General features: G+C 40.1%; 1 protein-coding gene and 1 pseudogene across 2 annotated transcripts in view; one reads left to right on the top strand and one right to left on the bottom strand.

Moving 5' to 3' along the window:
* The window catches only part of Tph2 (tryptophan hydroxylase 2), a 95401-nt gene that overhangs the window by 38915 nt on the left and 39813 nt on the right, over window positions 1-16673 (top strand). The gene's annotated exons all lie outside the window — the stretch shown is intronic.
* LOC122124262 lies at window positions 1102-15318 on the bottom strand (annotated as a pseudogene).

The raw sequence follows: 16673 nt of genomic DNA, 5'->3' as shown, positions 1-16673 counted from the left end.
TAAACAGAAAAACCCAGAAGTGGCGCTGTGGCTCAAGTGGTAAGAGTGCTAGCCCTGAACAAAAGCAGCTCAAAGACAGTGCCCAGGCTCTGAGTTCAAGCCCCAGGACTGGCAAAAAAAAGAGTCTCACAATTTTCCTGCCTGAACTGGCTTTGAACCATGAGCCTCAGATCTTAGCCTCCTGAGTAGCGAGGATTATAGTGTGATCCACCAGCTCCTGGCCTCCTCATTTATTTTTAATGTACTGGATGATTTTAAAGTTCACATATATTAAATTATGCATAGTAAGGACTTTCATCAACATATTTTCAAACATGTTTAAAACTACACATAGAGCTCTCCTATGACCCAGAAAGCCCACTTTTGGGGATTTATCCAAACTATCACAAACAAGGCCATACTAAAGCTACCAGCACAACTATATTTATCACAGCATTATTCACCATAGCTAAGATATGGAGCCAACCCAGATGCCCCTCAGTAGATGAATGGATCAAGAAAATGTGATATATATGTATATGTATATATATATATATATATACATATATATATATATATATGATGGAATTCTATGCCTCCATCAGAAAGAATGATACTACTCCATTTGTTAGGAAATGAAAAGACTTGGAAAAATTATATTAAGTGATCTAAGCCAGGTCCAAAGAAACATAGGTCCTATAGTTTCCCTTAACTGAAATGACTAGTATATGTCTAGGACAAGCAGAAAAGATCAAAAGCTAAGTACATAGGATCATATAAGATGATGTTAAACGAAATGAACCCCAAGTTAGGGACACAAGAGGTTTTATCTTTGTTGCTGGGTTTTTTTTTTTCTTTTCACTTTTGTACAATGACTGCGGTGGAGACACGCTCCAGTCAGCCAGCTGTAATGAAATGGCCACTCATCAGGTCAGGCCGAGCATTTTCTAATAACTCTTTTCTCATACGAACACTGCCTTCTTACAGTGTCTACATGGCTAGCCCCAGCTGGGAAGAGGAGATTGGCCTGAGTTTCTCGGAGGGAATCCCCGCGGGGCTATGTTCTTTAGCAGGGGCTGGAGAGGGATACCAGTTGTAGTCCTGAAGGAAAAATGGGCAACGAGCACACTGCTCCATCCTTTCCCGAAAGGACGATGTTCTTAACGCACAGCTGTCCCAGGTCCTCTCCGGTGGGGCAGTGGATTCCTGCGTGGAGAGCCGGCTCCTCCCTGGCCCTGGCCCCTCCTCTACCACCAGCGGTAGTGGGCCAGGGCCGGGTTGCCCTGGGCCATCTTGTTCATGTCGTGCTTCCTGTTGATCACCGGGCCTTGATGGTTAAAAGCCTCCAGCAGCTCGTGTGACAGTTTCTCTGGCATCAGTGTCCGCCGGTGCTCAGTGACCATCCCCTTCATAGCCAGGAAGCGTCGACGTCGGTCGGCTGTGGGTGCAGGGACCTGGTAGACATGGCCACCTCTGAGGATGGGTACTAGCCCACTCTCTGGCTCACCGGTTTTCAGCGCCTGGTGGAAGATGACATAGGGGTTGTGTTCAATATATCACTGCTGCCAGAGGCTGGTTCATGAGGGATCTGGCCAGTTCCGTGTTTCCTCCTCTCCTCATCATGTTGGGGAACTTACTGATCACCCAGTCTGCAAACACAGAGCTTGTTTTCGTTGATGGGGCTGAGTTTTCTTGAGCTTCTGCTCATGTTTCTCCTCCTCGGTGAGTTTGGCCTCAGGTTTGCGGTAATGTTCTTTGTCAGTGAGGGGATCCCTGAATTCAGGACCGCAGCGGCTGCATCTCACCTGGCTTAACCCGGGAAGCCGCCAGACAGCACGTGGCACCCGGGAGGGACAGGCCGGACCACCGGGCGCCGCTCGCAGTGCGTGTTGCTGTTGTTTTCAATGTGCTTATAATGCACTATGTGATGTTTTTGTTTCTTTTGTATGTTCTTCCCCCATGGTATAACCCCTGTTGTCACTGTATTTGATTCTGGAGCCTTGCATTTTGCATATACATCTTTCTAATTTGGGGAGGGGAAGGGAAACAACAAAATGCTGAAATAAGGATACAGGACGACCCATTGTAACAATGAGATGTCCAAGACACTATGTTGAAAACGAACTTTACAACTTTGGGGGGGAAGGGAGGAGTTAGGGTGGTGGGAAAGGAAGGGATGGTAGGGGAAAAACAAAGGAGGGGGTAACAATGCTCAATAGGAAATGTACTCATTACCTTACTGATGTAACTATTATCACTCTGTACAGTATTTGTATAACAAAAATATATTAAAAACAAAACAACAAAAACAACAAAAAAACACCCCCCCCCAATTTAAGTTTTTATTGGGAAGTCCAATAATGATTGAGAAGAGTGAAAGAATGTAAGATTTAGAGGGAAAGAAAGAAAGAAAGAAGAGGAAGATTGTGGTTTGGAGTATATTTTCTTCCAAGTATCCATGGTTGAGATGTCCAGCTATAAGTCCTGGTCCAGATGGGCCTTCTGGTAGTACAAGTAAGAGTTGGGACTTGAGACGAACTTAACACTTGGACAACAGATTTGTTCCTATGACCACAAAGACAAGAGGGGACTAAGTCAGAGGATAAACATGGGGGATTTACTAATTTGGCAGTATATTTATAAGCCATTGTTTTGTGTTTTTAAAGTCATTATTTTATAAGCAGGTACTAATTGTACTTGTTTAGGATTTGAAGGGGTCTATGGATACACTGTGGACAGTAGCTTCTTTTCCTTCCTCTGTCCTCTTCACACTTGTTTACCCATTGTAGGGGTCACTAGTGTTAACTGGTTTCGATTGCTTCTTTCTAGAAATATGCTCTGCAGACTAAATAAGAGATCTCTGTTTTTGTCTCTGACAAAATCCTGTGTCCTTTCTCAGTATGAAGTTTGAATGTATGGCACGCAAGGCTAGAATAACTATTTCCAGCCCAACCACTTTCACAGGCATTGTCTTTGTAATGAGAAATCCCATTTTCTCAATTGAAGACCAACAAGAGAGCAGATTTTTCAATTTGTGAAGTTCAACTTGGCTACTGCATTTAGTGCTTATACTTTGCTTCTAAATAACCACCCCAAATTGCTGAACTGTGGTAGTTAAGGCGGCACTAATGAGACAGCATGAGCCATGAAGCCCAGGTAGAAATGGGAATGAAGCACACCCTTAATAAGTGGATTTTCTTTTCCTTTCTTTCCTTTTTTCAGTCTGGATAAAATGCATTTTGCTATCACAGCTTTCAACGTACATTGGACTTTTCTACCTGTGTTGGGCTTGTATTTGTATTTTGCACTTTAAAGTCTCTATAGGTTATCAAAGCATGGTAGTGAGACTTTAATTAAACATGTGATGTCAGGCTGAGGGTTTCCCTAGGGAATTTTTTTCTGGCCCAGAGAGCAGTAGAGAAGAAAGTCCTAGTGAATTGGAAAGTTGGTTATCTTGAGTCATTGCATTGCTGTGTGTTTCTGGTGGATTGAAGGTCACTGATGTACCAGAAGCAAGAAGCATCCAGTTTTCCTTCTCCCTTAGAGCAGTGCCCAGGGCAGTGATGCCTCTTGTCAGTGCTATCTAGCTGCTGCTGTTATCAGCTAGAATTCCAGCAATGTTTTGGCCAATCAAGTATTGGTGCATACAAATAATTCCTTCACAAAGTATCAATTAGGTCACATTTAAGGTTCTTCCAGTAAGATCATTCTTTTCACTCACTGGAACAAGAGAGAAGGAGAAGCATGTACAATGTTCTGGGCATGTGAGCATCATCTGGCATGTTTATAGTGACAAGAAAAATTTGAGGAGGGCTATATTCTCTCTGGTCTGCTTTTCATCTCACCGGGAAAAGCCTATTGTGGGCTATTCCATGTTGCACTTTGCGAATACTCGATCTTCTTTTCTTTTCATATCTTTTTCTTTCTTTTTTTGGTATTAGTTGTGGGGCTTGAACTTGGGGCCTGGACTGACTCTGAGCTCTTATGGTCAAGTCTGGTGTTCTACCACTTGAGCCATAACTTCACTCCTGGCTTTTTGGTGATTATTTCTAGATAAGATTCTCATGGACTTTCCTGCATGGACTGGCTGTGAACTGTGATCCTCAGATCTCAGACTTGTGAGGAGTTAGGATTATAGGCATGAGCCACTAGTTCTGGCTCTTCTTTTAGAACAAAGCTTTATAACTTTGGCATATATATATATATGTGTATGTGTGTGTGTGTGTGTATGTGTGTGTATGCATGCATATATATATATATGCATATATTTACCTATATACATATGCCAGGCAAGTTTTGTAGTTAGAGGATGCCTTTGCATTATAGAATGTTTACCAGCATCCTTGGTCTCTACTCACTGGGTGTCAACCCCTATCCTACTACACATTTTAACAATCAAAGGAATACCCATAGTGTTCATGTCAATTGGGAGAACCACTGTATTAGACAGAATAAGAAATCTTTCTGACAGTTCACATTCACATGGTTGCTCTGTCTGCCAATGATTGTGTTCCCTCCCTTTAGAAGCAATCTGTAGACCTTGTTTCCTTTCTAAAATACGGAACTCAAACTAGCATTCCTTTGTGCTTGGCACATACTAGTGACAAAAATATAGTTGGTTCCACAGAGTATGAGCTTATTAAATCAAGAGTTCTAGATTCAGGGCTGCATTGGCATGATTGGCCACTTGGCACCAATTATGAAGCAATAGCTTCGTCCTTGTGGTGGCATATTTTAAGTCAAAGACAGGCTTTAACCACTAGGAAATAATACACAATACCACCCATGAATACAGCAACATTTATTGTCATAATACAACTAAGTGCATTTCCATTAAGGAAAATCTTTTTTCTTTGTCTCAGTTGAACAGTTTAGGGACAATTAATGTTATTTTTAAATATAACTGCTTTAAAGTTTTAAAAAGGCTTTGCAGTCAGGTGATTTTTTTCCTTATAATTGCCACCATGTTTCAATTTTACAAGAAAAATAAAAGTGAATTATTTCTGACCATATTCTTTCATCTACTTCTAAGTAAAGTGAATGAATTTTATGCTTAGCCCTGGCTTATTAGAACAGAACCCTCCCTAAAACTGGCAGCAATGTCATTTATTTCCTTTTCTTGTGGCTCAGACATCAATCCTCATTTGTTAAGTAGTAATGCCATCAGGTAAAGGCACAGGCTTTCACATTTATAAGAAAGGTTGGCTGCTCCGGTCTGATTGAACAGATAGGTCTTTAACAAGAGGAAAAGTATAACCTAACTTTTTCTTTTCTTCTTGTTTTCATCTGAGTGGATTCTGGGTCTGACAACCAGGTCATCATGAGCCTTTCTCCTTTCTCTTTCCTTTTCCTTTCTCCTTTGTGCTCTCTCTCTCTCTCTCTCTCTCTCTCTCTCTCTCTCTCTCTCTCTCTCTCTCTCTCTCTCTAATTCAATAGGCTTCTGAAGTCTAACCTGAGCACAGTGTCACTGCAGAGCTGGGAAGATAATCTCAGGATTTCTAGAATTAGACACGACCCTCTCCTTGCCCTTCCCCACTCCAAGTGCTGTTTAGCTTTAATTTGATCTGTTCCATAGAACAAACAAACTTGGTATCAAGCCTGCCCAGACAAGGGCTTCCTCCATGGTACTATTATCTCTCTTTGCTGTTCAGGATTTCTGAGCAGAGTATTACCAGGGACTTAAAGAGCCTTTCTCAGGAAGCCAATCCCTTCTGACCTCCATTTCCTGCTTTTTAAAAAGTTATTATCTTCATGCCTCTAATCCTAGCTACTCAGGAGGCTGAGATCTGAGGATCGTGATTATACAGTGCTTTACAGTGATTGTAGAGATCTAAGATGTGAAAATATTATCCAACATAAGTAATTTCAACAACAACCATCACAATAGAAACATTAACATCACTTTACCATTAATGCAAACATGTATATGCCAATGATACATGGCACAATATGTCAGCTATATATACTACATTTTTGCTATTACTATGTCAAATACTGTTTTAAGATTTGTATGCAACCTAGCTTTGAGTCATTACTATTATTACTCTGAGCTTATGGATGAGGAAAATGAAGCATGGAAAAACTGAATTATGTGCCTACAGTAACATAGCTGGTAAGTAGGGGAACCAATGTTTGAAGCTGGGAATCATGTTGACATCTTTGGGTATAACAAGTACTTTATGATAAGTGGTTAGAGTTAACATAAGAACTGTGAACTTACATGGATGCTGAAGTTGAATAGCCCTTGATTTTTTTTTAAATTACAAAGTTTGGATGAGTTTTGGAAGTGACACTTTTTAGCTAGTTCAGTGTGGTCCTATCCAGTCATTGGCCCAACCACCAGGCTGTTAGAAGTTGGCCCTCTCCTTTGATCATCATGGGGCGGTAGCAGCTCTGCCCCTTTATCAAGAAGAAGGATCTCTTATTAGCCCAGGAAGAGAAAGGGACAACTCTGCTATACTACACAGTGGTGCATACAGGGGATGGCTGTGCAAGTCCTCCAGGCAGAAGGACCTGGGACTGTGAGCTCAAAATCTAGGCTCTATTGTCAGCTCTCAGTATGACATCAGCGGGACTTTTAACCTACATGTGTGAAGGAGGATGAAATAACGCTTTCATCTCTAGAGAGAGAAAACTTGTTAAAAATGACCAAATAGTTCCATTCTACTTATGCACCCCTTAAATTCACATGAAGGCTCTGTTGTGCCTTCACATTCCAACACATCCTTGGTTAGCAGGCAGTGGAGTCCCAAGTTTTCAATTGTAGTATTTTGTCTTGTTTTGTGAAGTACCTAAAAGCAAAACAACACCTAAAACATTTTACAGAGTCTTTTGTCTCAAGAGCTTGGAGCACTCTAAAGTACACCTTCTATTTAAAAAATCCTATACATTATGAAAACCTATGTATGGTGAAACTAAACCTGTGCCAGAGTGCCTGCTAGAACTTTCTGCTCTTTGAGGTTATGTGTAGTGACTTGGGATAAAGCCTCAGTTGCTCTTCTTTTTTCACTTTTAACAAAGTTGATTCAAAGCAGGATTCCTCCTGTGTCCCCTATCCCCACACCAACGTTGTCTTTCTAATGTGATAGCTATAATCCAAAATTAGCACTTGTAAGCACTGGCACCTGAATGAAAATTCATCTTCCTTCAGCCTTCTGTAGTCAGGGAGAAGTTCATTATGTAGCTTCAGGTGTGGAAGAGTGAGATGACCAGGGAGCAATTTTTCAAGAATATTTGCATTTTAAAATTGCAAGTTCAGAAGAAGAAATTCAAAATGATTGAATTCTAGGCAAGAAAGCAAAGTAATCACCATCCGTGTCTCTTCACTGCTGTTTGGAGAATGATGTCCTGTCCTCAGACAGGCCAGTGGCAGATGCTGGCACCAGAGAGAAAGGGGAAGGGCCTGCTATCCCCACATGCTCCTGCTGCTGGCCTCCTTCCAACTCATCTCTGTGAGGTTTATAGGACTGTCACCATTTTACAGATGGCAATTGCAAGGTTCAAAGACGTCAGATAATTTCCCTAAGGTCACACAACTAGAAAATAGCAAAATCATGATTTGGTCCAGAGCCCCTATGTTGCACTGGAAATTAAGAAGGGTACTTGAGTTCTTCACTTGGATTCATTTCTATTTGGAGCAATGGAGCCTCTCCACACCTGCTCTACACAGTGGAGTTCAAAAGGCAGTCACTGGGCATTTCTCAGGTACCAAGCTTTCCTAAGCACTGAGAACCCAAAGAGCATGTATTGTGGCTTCTGTTCTGGGTTTACAGCTTTAAAAGATATTTTCTAATGTCAGTCTCACTATCTAGCCTAGGCTGGCTTCAAACCTGAGATCCTTCAGCTTTAGCTTCTCAACTGTTGAGAGTATAGGTATGAGCACTGCACTTGGCTCAGCTTACAGCTTTTTTTGGGGGGGGGGAGTGGGTCTGAACTCTGGGCCTGGGCGCTGTCCCTCAGCTCTTCAGCTCAAGGCTAGCGCTCTACCACTTGAGCCACAGCACCACTTCCGGCTCTTTTCATTTTGCTTATGTGGCGCTGAGGAATTGAACCCAGGGCCTCATGCATGAAAGGCAAGCGCTCTACCAGTGAGCTACCTTCCCAGACCTGTCAGTTTACAGCTTTTTGTTGTTGTTGTTGTTGGTTGTGGGGTTTCAACTCTGGGCCTGGGCTGCCCCTTAGGTCTTCAGCTCAAGGTGAGCACTCTACTGCTTGAGCCACAGTACCACTTCCAGCTTTCTGGTAGTTAATTGGAGATAAGAGTCTTATGGACTGTGCTGGCTTTGAATTGTGATCCTCAGATCTCAGCCTCCTGAGTAGCTAGGATTACAGGCATGAGCCACTGGTGCTTGTCAGTTTACAGCTTAAGTGATCAAATCTGTACTGTAAGGGGAAAAAATCACAATTTAACATGTGAATACTTATGATAACTTACACTTTCAATATATTATTTTCTTAGCTCATTAAAAGCATTAAGATGTAGGACCTTTGTAATTTTCATCTTACAGATGGGAAAATGTTACATCTGTGTTTTCAGTATGGTAAGATGTAGTTATCTATGTTTACTAGCAAAATTAGATGACATACTAATTCAAATCTTCATTGGCATTAGCCGTATTTCAAGTTTGTTTGTTTGTTTGTTTTCCTGGAGACACCTGTGCCCTGTGAATATTACATTGGACAGCACAAACAGTTTCAGCTTGGCAGAAAGTCTTGTTGGACAGTGCTGCTCTGAAGTCATTTGCTTGCACAGGAAGGGAAATAGACTTAGGCCAGACTCTGTAATACATGCTTGTGAAAATCTGTCTGTCTGTCTGTCTGTCTCTCTGTCTATCTATGTATCTATGTACCTATCTATGTATCTATGTATCTATCTAATCTATCATCTATTATTTGTGTGGTGCTGAACCAGAACTGGACCTGAATTTAGGGTCCTGCTCTACCAGTAAGGTCCACTCCTAGTCCTCCAATGGATGATTTTAACAATCGTATTTTATTACCGCCTTAATTTTAGTGGGATTGAGGCAGAAAAGCTTAATCTCTCTAAATTTTTTTTCAAGAGACAGGCAATATTTTAGAAACGGTATGGGAATAGTGACGTACCAAGAGGATTTCTACTGCAAGTCATTTTTGTCCTTATAAAAACCAGAAACTATTTATTTCACTGGATCAGGGAAGTTAATACTTCGTGTGTGTCCTTTTATGGTACCACCAGGTGATTTTGATGTTACTGTGAAATCTTTCTTTACTTTTATTCCTTGGTTCCTAATACAGTCCTAGGCACGTGATGAATGTTTATGCAATTGCATTTTAAGAGAAGTAGCTATATTACCTGCCACTTTCAAAAGAACTGTAGGAAAGGGTAACATGGGTTATAATTCCTAGTGGGGTGGAGTGGAGTGGGGGGAGTAAAAGTTTCCTCCAGAGCAGCTGCAAGTGTTTCATTTTGTAAAAAGACAACTGTGTTTGTATTTATTTGTGCTGTGATAAGGAGTGATCATAAATCTGGCCAACAATCATATCTGGGCCAGATTTTACAGTATGCTATTTTAAGTCTAAAGCAACCACGTATTTGACTCCATAGCAATCACTGATGGAAAAAGTTGCCTTGATGCCAAACTAAATCCTGTTATCATCTGAGTGAAAACAAAGTACATCACCCGCCCACTACAGCATCCTGGCATCTAACTGACTCCTAGCATTTTCCCACCAAATGCGGAGTGAAAGCTGAAGAAATACTCTATCTTGGCTCCCAGTTCACCTTCTTGCTTCCTTTCATAAGTGCAGCCTCTCCGCCCCTCCCTCTGATCCTTCTTTTTTCTTTTAGCTGAAGTGTTGGCTTCTGTCATGTGGAACAAACAAAACCTATAGAAACATGTTTGAAAAGACAGATGTGCTAACTTGGGATAGGAAGCCAACATCGGTTGCTCACTCACTGCCTCTTAAAGGCTTTAATTTACAGGAAAATAAAAAAGGAGTTGTTCAACACCAAGCGCAAGGAGTCAGCTTTGAAAACTGATAAGAAGAGAAAAATGCCAGACACATTTTGAATTTGAACTTAACAACCAGGACCCTTATTTCCCTGCAGCAAAATGATCTCAACATTCTTAGAATGATTTAAGAATTCCTTGGAGACATTCTGCCCAGGCTCCTTTGTGGGCCTATCTCTCAGGCTTTAGAATCCCCCTAACAGAGCTTATCAGAGAAGATTCCAATTTACAGAAGCAAAAGTCTAGTGTCTGATATCAGCCCTAGTTTTTTTTTTAAAGAGACATGATGTTTTACAGTGTTAACAGTTTTGAAAGGTCCTACATTTCCAGTGAGCAGAGTGCTTTTGTGAAAAGGACTCTGAAGAACCTTATTCAGGTGAAAATGCATCAAAGGGATGGGAGTGAAAAAGAGCAAAGTTTGCCAGAGTAGAGATGGGAGACAGCATGTACTGACAGCTACAATTATTGCCAAATAATGCATCTTTTCAGAGAGATCTGGAGTGATAGGGCACTAGTTGTAGACCCACACTGGAAAACTGTTCGTAATTAGATACTTGGGGGGTCTAGTTGTGGGGCTCTTTGCAGGTAGGATGTTGCAGCAGTGGCAGCTACATTTTGTAAAATAGGGTACAATAGCATGATTTCAGTATAAATGCTCTTCTTCCTCAGATTCTTCATAGCCTAGAACTTCTCTTACCTCCACTAACCAAAAAGTGGTTGTGAAGTCTACCTTCTAAGTTTTTCACTTTTCAAGGAAACCAAAGGCAATCTACCTTTAAAATTTAATAATTTTTTGGAACTCAGGGCCTTGTGCTCTCCCTTGGCTTATTCGCTCAAGGATGGTGTTATACCACTTGAGTCATACCTCTACTTTCTGTCTTTTGCTGATCAAGTAGAGATAAGAGTCTCTCAGGCTTGACTGCCTGGGCTGGCTTGAAATATCAGTCCTCAGATCTCAGGCTCCTAAGGGTAATTTTAGGATTATAGGCGTGAGTTACCAGTCATGAACTGTTTTTACTAGGAATGTTGAAAGTCCTTCTCTGTTCCTGGGTTAAAGTGTTTTCAGGCACTTCAGTTTTTTGGTCCACAGTCTATTTTAGTCAGACTGTGGGAGGAAAATGAGAATGTTCCACCAAAGGCATGATCATAATCTCATTTCTGATCTTGAAAAACAGGAACTTAGAATTTTGGTTCTATGGGACGTTGAGGTTACTCTATACATTGTATCCAACTTGTTTGGGAATCTCATAGTCTCTGCATAGAGATGGAATTGAGAGAAGTATACAAACTAGTGAAATGCAGTACAATCATTTCTACTTACAACAGAGCAAAGGGCATCCTCAATTTTCCATTAATAATCCTGTTAGACAGCTTGCTTTAGGCTTTCATTTATAATGAAGCAATATATCTTAATCTATTATATTGTATTATTTTTTCTTCCAAATTCATAATTTCTTTTGTCTTCTGCATACTTGTATTACTTTTTAAAGTCCCTTAAGTTGGTAAGTGTGTTTTGGATTTCTGTTAACGACACCTTCCTTTAACAATCTAGGGGATAGCTCCTTTTCTACTATGAGAATTGGACCTCTAGTATTCTTATTTTTCTTGAAGCTGGCAATGATTACTTTACCACTTACTAATAATCTTCAAATTCCACTAGCACCTATGTAAATAGCAGATTGTCTTCCTGCAATCAGGCTTTTAAAAGTGTTCAGCAAGTTCACAAGCCAAGTCAGGATTGCACCATGAATCTACTTCTTCTTTTGCCATGACCTGCCTAGCTCTCTTACTGGCCCATACTAACCATTCACTAATTGTTCTTTTTGTTTCTGTCCATCTTGTTTATTTATATTATGAGTTAATACCAGTTTTAGTGTTTTCCTCGAGTTAGCTATCTGGGCTATTTATGGAATTAATTACTGCCATATATTTCTTCCAGGATTAGTAGGGGTGCTTTAGAATTTACATTAAGGTCTAAGAGGACAGTATTGAGATTTTCCCATGGTGAGCCAGACATTAGTGTAAGCCACATGACCTAAAAAATTGAATCCAAGAGTGAGTTTATAGGATCCACTCCCAATACAGAAGTATGACCTTTGTAATTGAGTTATATGCATGTTGAAGAGTAATTAGTTTTCTGTTTACTGTTCAGTCATCACTTTTCATTATTCTTCAGTATCATATGATACAATTTTGGTGGAATTAAATAGGCAGTTCAGAATTACACAAGCACATTCAGTTTTAGTTTTTTTGAGATTTCTTTTTCCTTTTTTTTTTACATTTTCTTTTTTTTTTTTTAATGTATTTTTTATTGTAAAGATACCGGACAGAGGGGTTACAGAACATGAGTAAGGTAATGAGTACATTTCCTATTGAGCATTGGTACCTCCTTCTTTGTTTTTCCCCTAACATCCCTTCCCTCCCTACCTCCCCCACGCCAAGTTGTAAAGTTCGTTTTCAACATAGTGTCTTGTACATTGCATTGTTACAATGGGTCAACCTGTAGTTTTAAGCACCCATTGCTGAAAGCCTGCTAGGATAGCTCCCTTACCACTGTCATCAGTTGTAGAAGTGAATTTCAATTCTGCCTATGTCTTATTTTCCCCTGGGGATCTTTAAAAAAAGACACTGAGATCTATCTCAGGGAGACTGATTGAATAGGTCTTAAGTGGAACCTAGCCATTTGGTATTTTTAAAAGGCTTCTCAAGTGATGTGAAGGGAACACTTTCTGAGAACTGAGTTCTCAGAAAGAGACTTAGGAAACACTGATGATATATTTACTTGTGTTCACTGACTTGGTTAGATTCTTTCCCTGTAGCCTAAGCCTTGGCCCCTTCTCATTTATGCTGTATTTACAAATTAAAATGAGAGCAGGACGCATTTATTTTTGAACCAGAAGGATTTGATTTCAAATCCTTGAAATGGATGAATTTCAGTTTCTCCTTAAACATGTGTAACAAAATGTATTTCACATGGTTAAATGACTAATGTGATATGAAAATATTTACTACTTACCTAGTACACAGTAGTTCAGTATGTCCTTTGTTGACCCCTGACATTAACCACACTGCCAAACTTGCCCTGCCCTTGTGCCTTTTTGGGGGGCCCGGCCCCCATCTTCAGAGGGTTCTACCCGTCTCCTGCTTCCTGACCCTGAGTCCTGTGTGCCTGGGCTGAGATGCCTCACCTCTTCCCCATCTATGGCCCTTCAGGAAGCTCCTGGCATTCCCTGCCCTCCCCACCACAGCCGGTGGGGGGGATCCAGGGGACTCCCCATGTATTTAGTTATTACAGTTTTTCAGCCTCCCTCTCAATAAAGGAGGGTTTGTAAAAAAAAAAAAAGGACTTGGCTAACACTTTTTTTAATATATATTTTTTATTGTAAAGATACTGTACAGAGGGGTTACAGTTATATGAGCAAGGTAATGAGTCCATTTCCTATCCAGCATTGTTACACCCTCCTTTTTTCCCCCCTACCATCCCTTTCCTCCTCACCTCTCCAACTATTCCCTTTCTTTCCACCCCTCCTCGCAGAGTTGTAAAGTTTGTTTCAACATACTGTCTTGTACATCTCATTGTTACAATGGCTCATCCTATATCCTTATTTCAGCATTCTGTTATTTCCCTCCCCCTCCCCAAATTAGAAAAATGTATATACAAGGTGCAGGACACCAGAATTAGATACAACAGGGGTTATACCATGGGGGAAGAACTTACAAAGAAACAAAAAAAATCACATACTACATTATAAGTACATTAAAAAGAACAAGAACAAAGACAAAATCTCTTGTGTCCCTATCTTGGGGCTCAGTTCACTTAACATCAGGTTATATGGTCATATGTACATAGCTTTTGACCTCTTTTGCTTGTCTTAAACATATACTAGTTATTGAAGACAAGAGAAACCAGGGATCTATGTTTCTTTGAGTCTGGCTTACTTTACTTGATATAATTTTTTCAAAGTTTTTCCATTTCCTAACAAATGGGGCAATGCCATTCTTTCTGATGGAGGCATAGAGTTCCATTGTATGTATGTGTATCTCACATTTTCTTGATCCATTCATCTACTGAGGGGCATCTGGGTTGGTTCCGTATCTCAGCTATGGTGAATAACGCTGCAATAAACATAGTTGTGCTGGTATCTTTAGTATGGTCTTGTTTGTGATCATTTAGGTAAATGCTCAAAAGTGGGATTGCTGGGTCATAGGGGGAGCTCCATGTTTAGTCTTTTGAGGAACCTCCATAATGCTTTCCAAAGTGGTTGAACAAGTTTACATTCCCACCGACAATGCAGTAGGGTTCCCTTTTGGCCACATTCCCTCCAGCATCTGTTGTTATTAGATTTCTTGATTCTAGCCATTCTAACTTGAGGGTGGAATTTCAATGTTGTTTTGATTTGAATTTCTTTTATAGCTAAAGAAGTTGAGCATTTCTTCATGTGTCTATTGGCCATTCTTATTTCCTCTTCAGAGAAGTCTCTTTTTAAGTCTTTAGCCCATTTATTAATCAGGCGGTTGTATCTTTGAGGATTTGTTGTTGGGGGATTTAATTTTTTGAGTCCTAAGTATATTTTAGATATGAGACCCTTGTCTGTTGTATGGCTAGTGAAGGTTTTCTCCCAATCTGTGCTTGCTATGTCCTTTTTGACTAACACTTAAATGCTCCTTAAGTTTCTGATCCCAGTGAATTTGCTTCTCTCCCTCCCTCCCTCTCTCTCTTTTTTTCTCTCTCTCAATGTACTTAGAGAATAACCAATTATATAATCTTTTCTCCAAGTTCAGTTTCTGTGTAAAGGAAGAGACTATTCACATATAGTTGTCAGAGGATGAACTTGGAGTTTCTTTCACATTTTATTTTTTACCTGACTGTGCATTCAACCTTGTGGGTCTATGAAGTGGTTGGCCTAGGTTGGGAATGTAATGTGAATTGTGGAAACAAACTGAGTTATATCATCTATCTTATATGAGTATTGATCAATTCTGTGCATCTCACCACCATACTTACTTCCTATCTGAAGTGATGCACTTTAGAGCATCACAGATGAAATCAGAAACATCTATCTATTTCTATCTGGCTAATTAGTATGTTTTTGTCATGTTAATAAAATGATTCATCATGCTGAGAGAGACAGAAGTGAAGTCATCCCAATATAGGTTGGTAGCAGGGAACAATAATTTGCAGCAATGATTCATTTTGTTGTGACACATACCCATGCTTTGCCCACTTACCCAGCTCCAAAAATGAAGGCCAGCAAACAGGGGAGGTTCCAAGCTTTTATAGTACCTGGTTGGGCTTCCAGAGCCAAGGACTAGAGATTCTTCCAAGGGTACTCTCCAAGGAGTTGCTCATGTTAAAGCAGATACACCTTCCAGGGAAAAGCCACTTTAATGATGACAAAATGATCCTCTGCTCTTTCCCAGTGCTTTCCAAAGCCCAATACAGCATGATTTAAGGATTCAGAACAAATGCTTAAAAACATCATGACAAGCTAAATCCTACTTTGGATTTCATCATGGTGGTCAAAAGACAAAATTACAATAAAATTGCTTTAAAATGTTAACTGAATTTTTTTTTTAAGTTCCAGAATTGGACAGAACATGTAAGAATGACATCAAGTTAAGGAATCTGGAACTACCATGTGTTTAGATAACATTTATGGGCACAAGATGCAGTGACGTATATAGAGACAGTTTAAAAACCTTATTTAAATCAGCTAGCCACCTGTGTTTGAAACTCAGCTGCAGTGATTGACTAAGACTCAGCAATTTGTTACAAGAGTATACTTCTAAATTAGACTTCCAGTTACATGTCAGGTTGCAGTTCATTACATAAAGACTCAAGATCAGATACATCCTCAGGCCTATGTTGAGTTTAATGTAATGCTACTTAGAGCTGGAAGCAGCAAATATTTTCTGTAAAAGGCCTTCAAGTAGATATTTTCAAATCTGCAGGTGCTAGGGTCTCCGTTCCTCAATTCTGCAGTGCCTTCAGGCCTTACAGAATCAAATGGGCATAATGATGTTCCAAGAAAACTATATTTACAGAAATAAGCAATGCACAAGTCTTGGACCAATGCCCATTTTGATCTCATATTAATAAATAACCTGAATTTTTAAGGCTGTCATAATGATTAAAAGATTCTATCTATCTATCTATCTATCTATCTATCTACCTACCTACCTACCTACCTACCTACCTACCTATCTATCTATCTATCTATCTATCTATCTATCTATCTATCTATCTATCTATCTATCTACCTATCATCTATCTATCATAAAACACCATGTACCTAGCCTATAGAAAACACTTGAAAATAATAGTAGCTTAACTGTGATGTGGACTCATACCTACAATTCAACAGTTTAGTAGGAGACTGAAGCAGGAAGATTGAGAATTTGAAGCTTTGAAGCCAGCCTGGATTACATAACAAGGCCATCTTGATAACAACTACAAGATGTTGGGAATTATACCCATATTGTTCTGGGTGTTTAAAGAGAAGTGCTGAAGGCTGAGCATACTGGAGCAGACCTGTAATCCCAGAATCTGGAAGGCTGAGGAAGGAGGATTGCAAGTTTGAGGCTGACCAGGACTACATAATGTCAACTGACAACAACCAACCAACCAACCATCCTACCAACCCAAACTCTAAAACCTAAAACCACAACTTAAAGTTGACATCATAACATGCAGCTGGATTTTTT

This window comes from Dipodomys spectabilis, unplaced genomic scaffold, assembly GCF_019054845.1.
Source record: "Dipodomys spectabilis isolate Male_0828 unplaced genomic scaffold, ASM1905484v1 ptg000234l, whole genome shotgun sequence".
Taxonomy (NCBI): domain Eukaryota; kingdom Metazoa; phylum Chordata; class Mammalia; order Rodentia; family Heteromyidae; genus Dipodomys; species Dipodomys spectabilis.
Note: the sequence above shows the minus strand (reverse complement) of the source record. Positions and strands in the feature narration are given on the sequence as shown.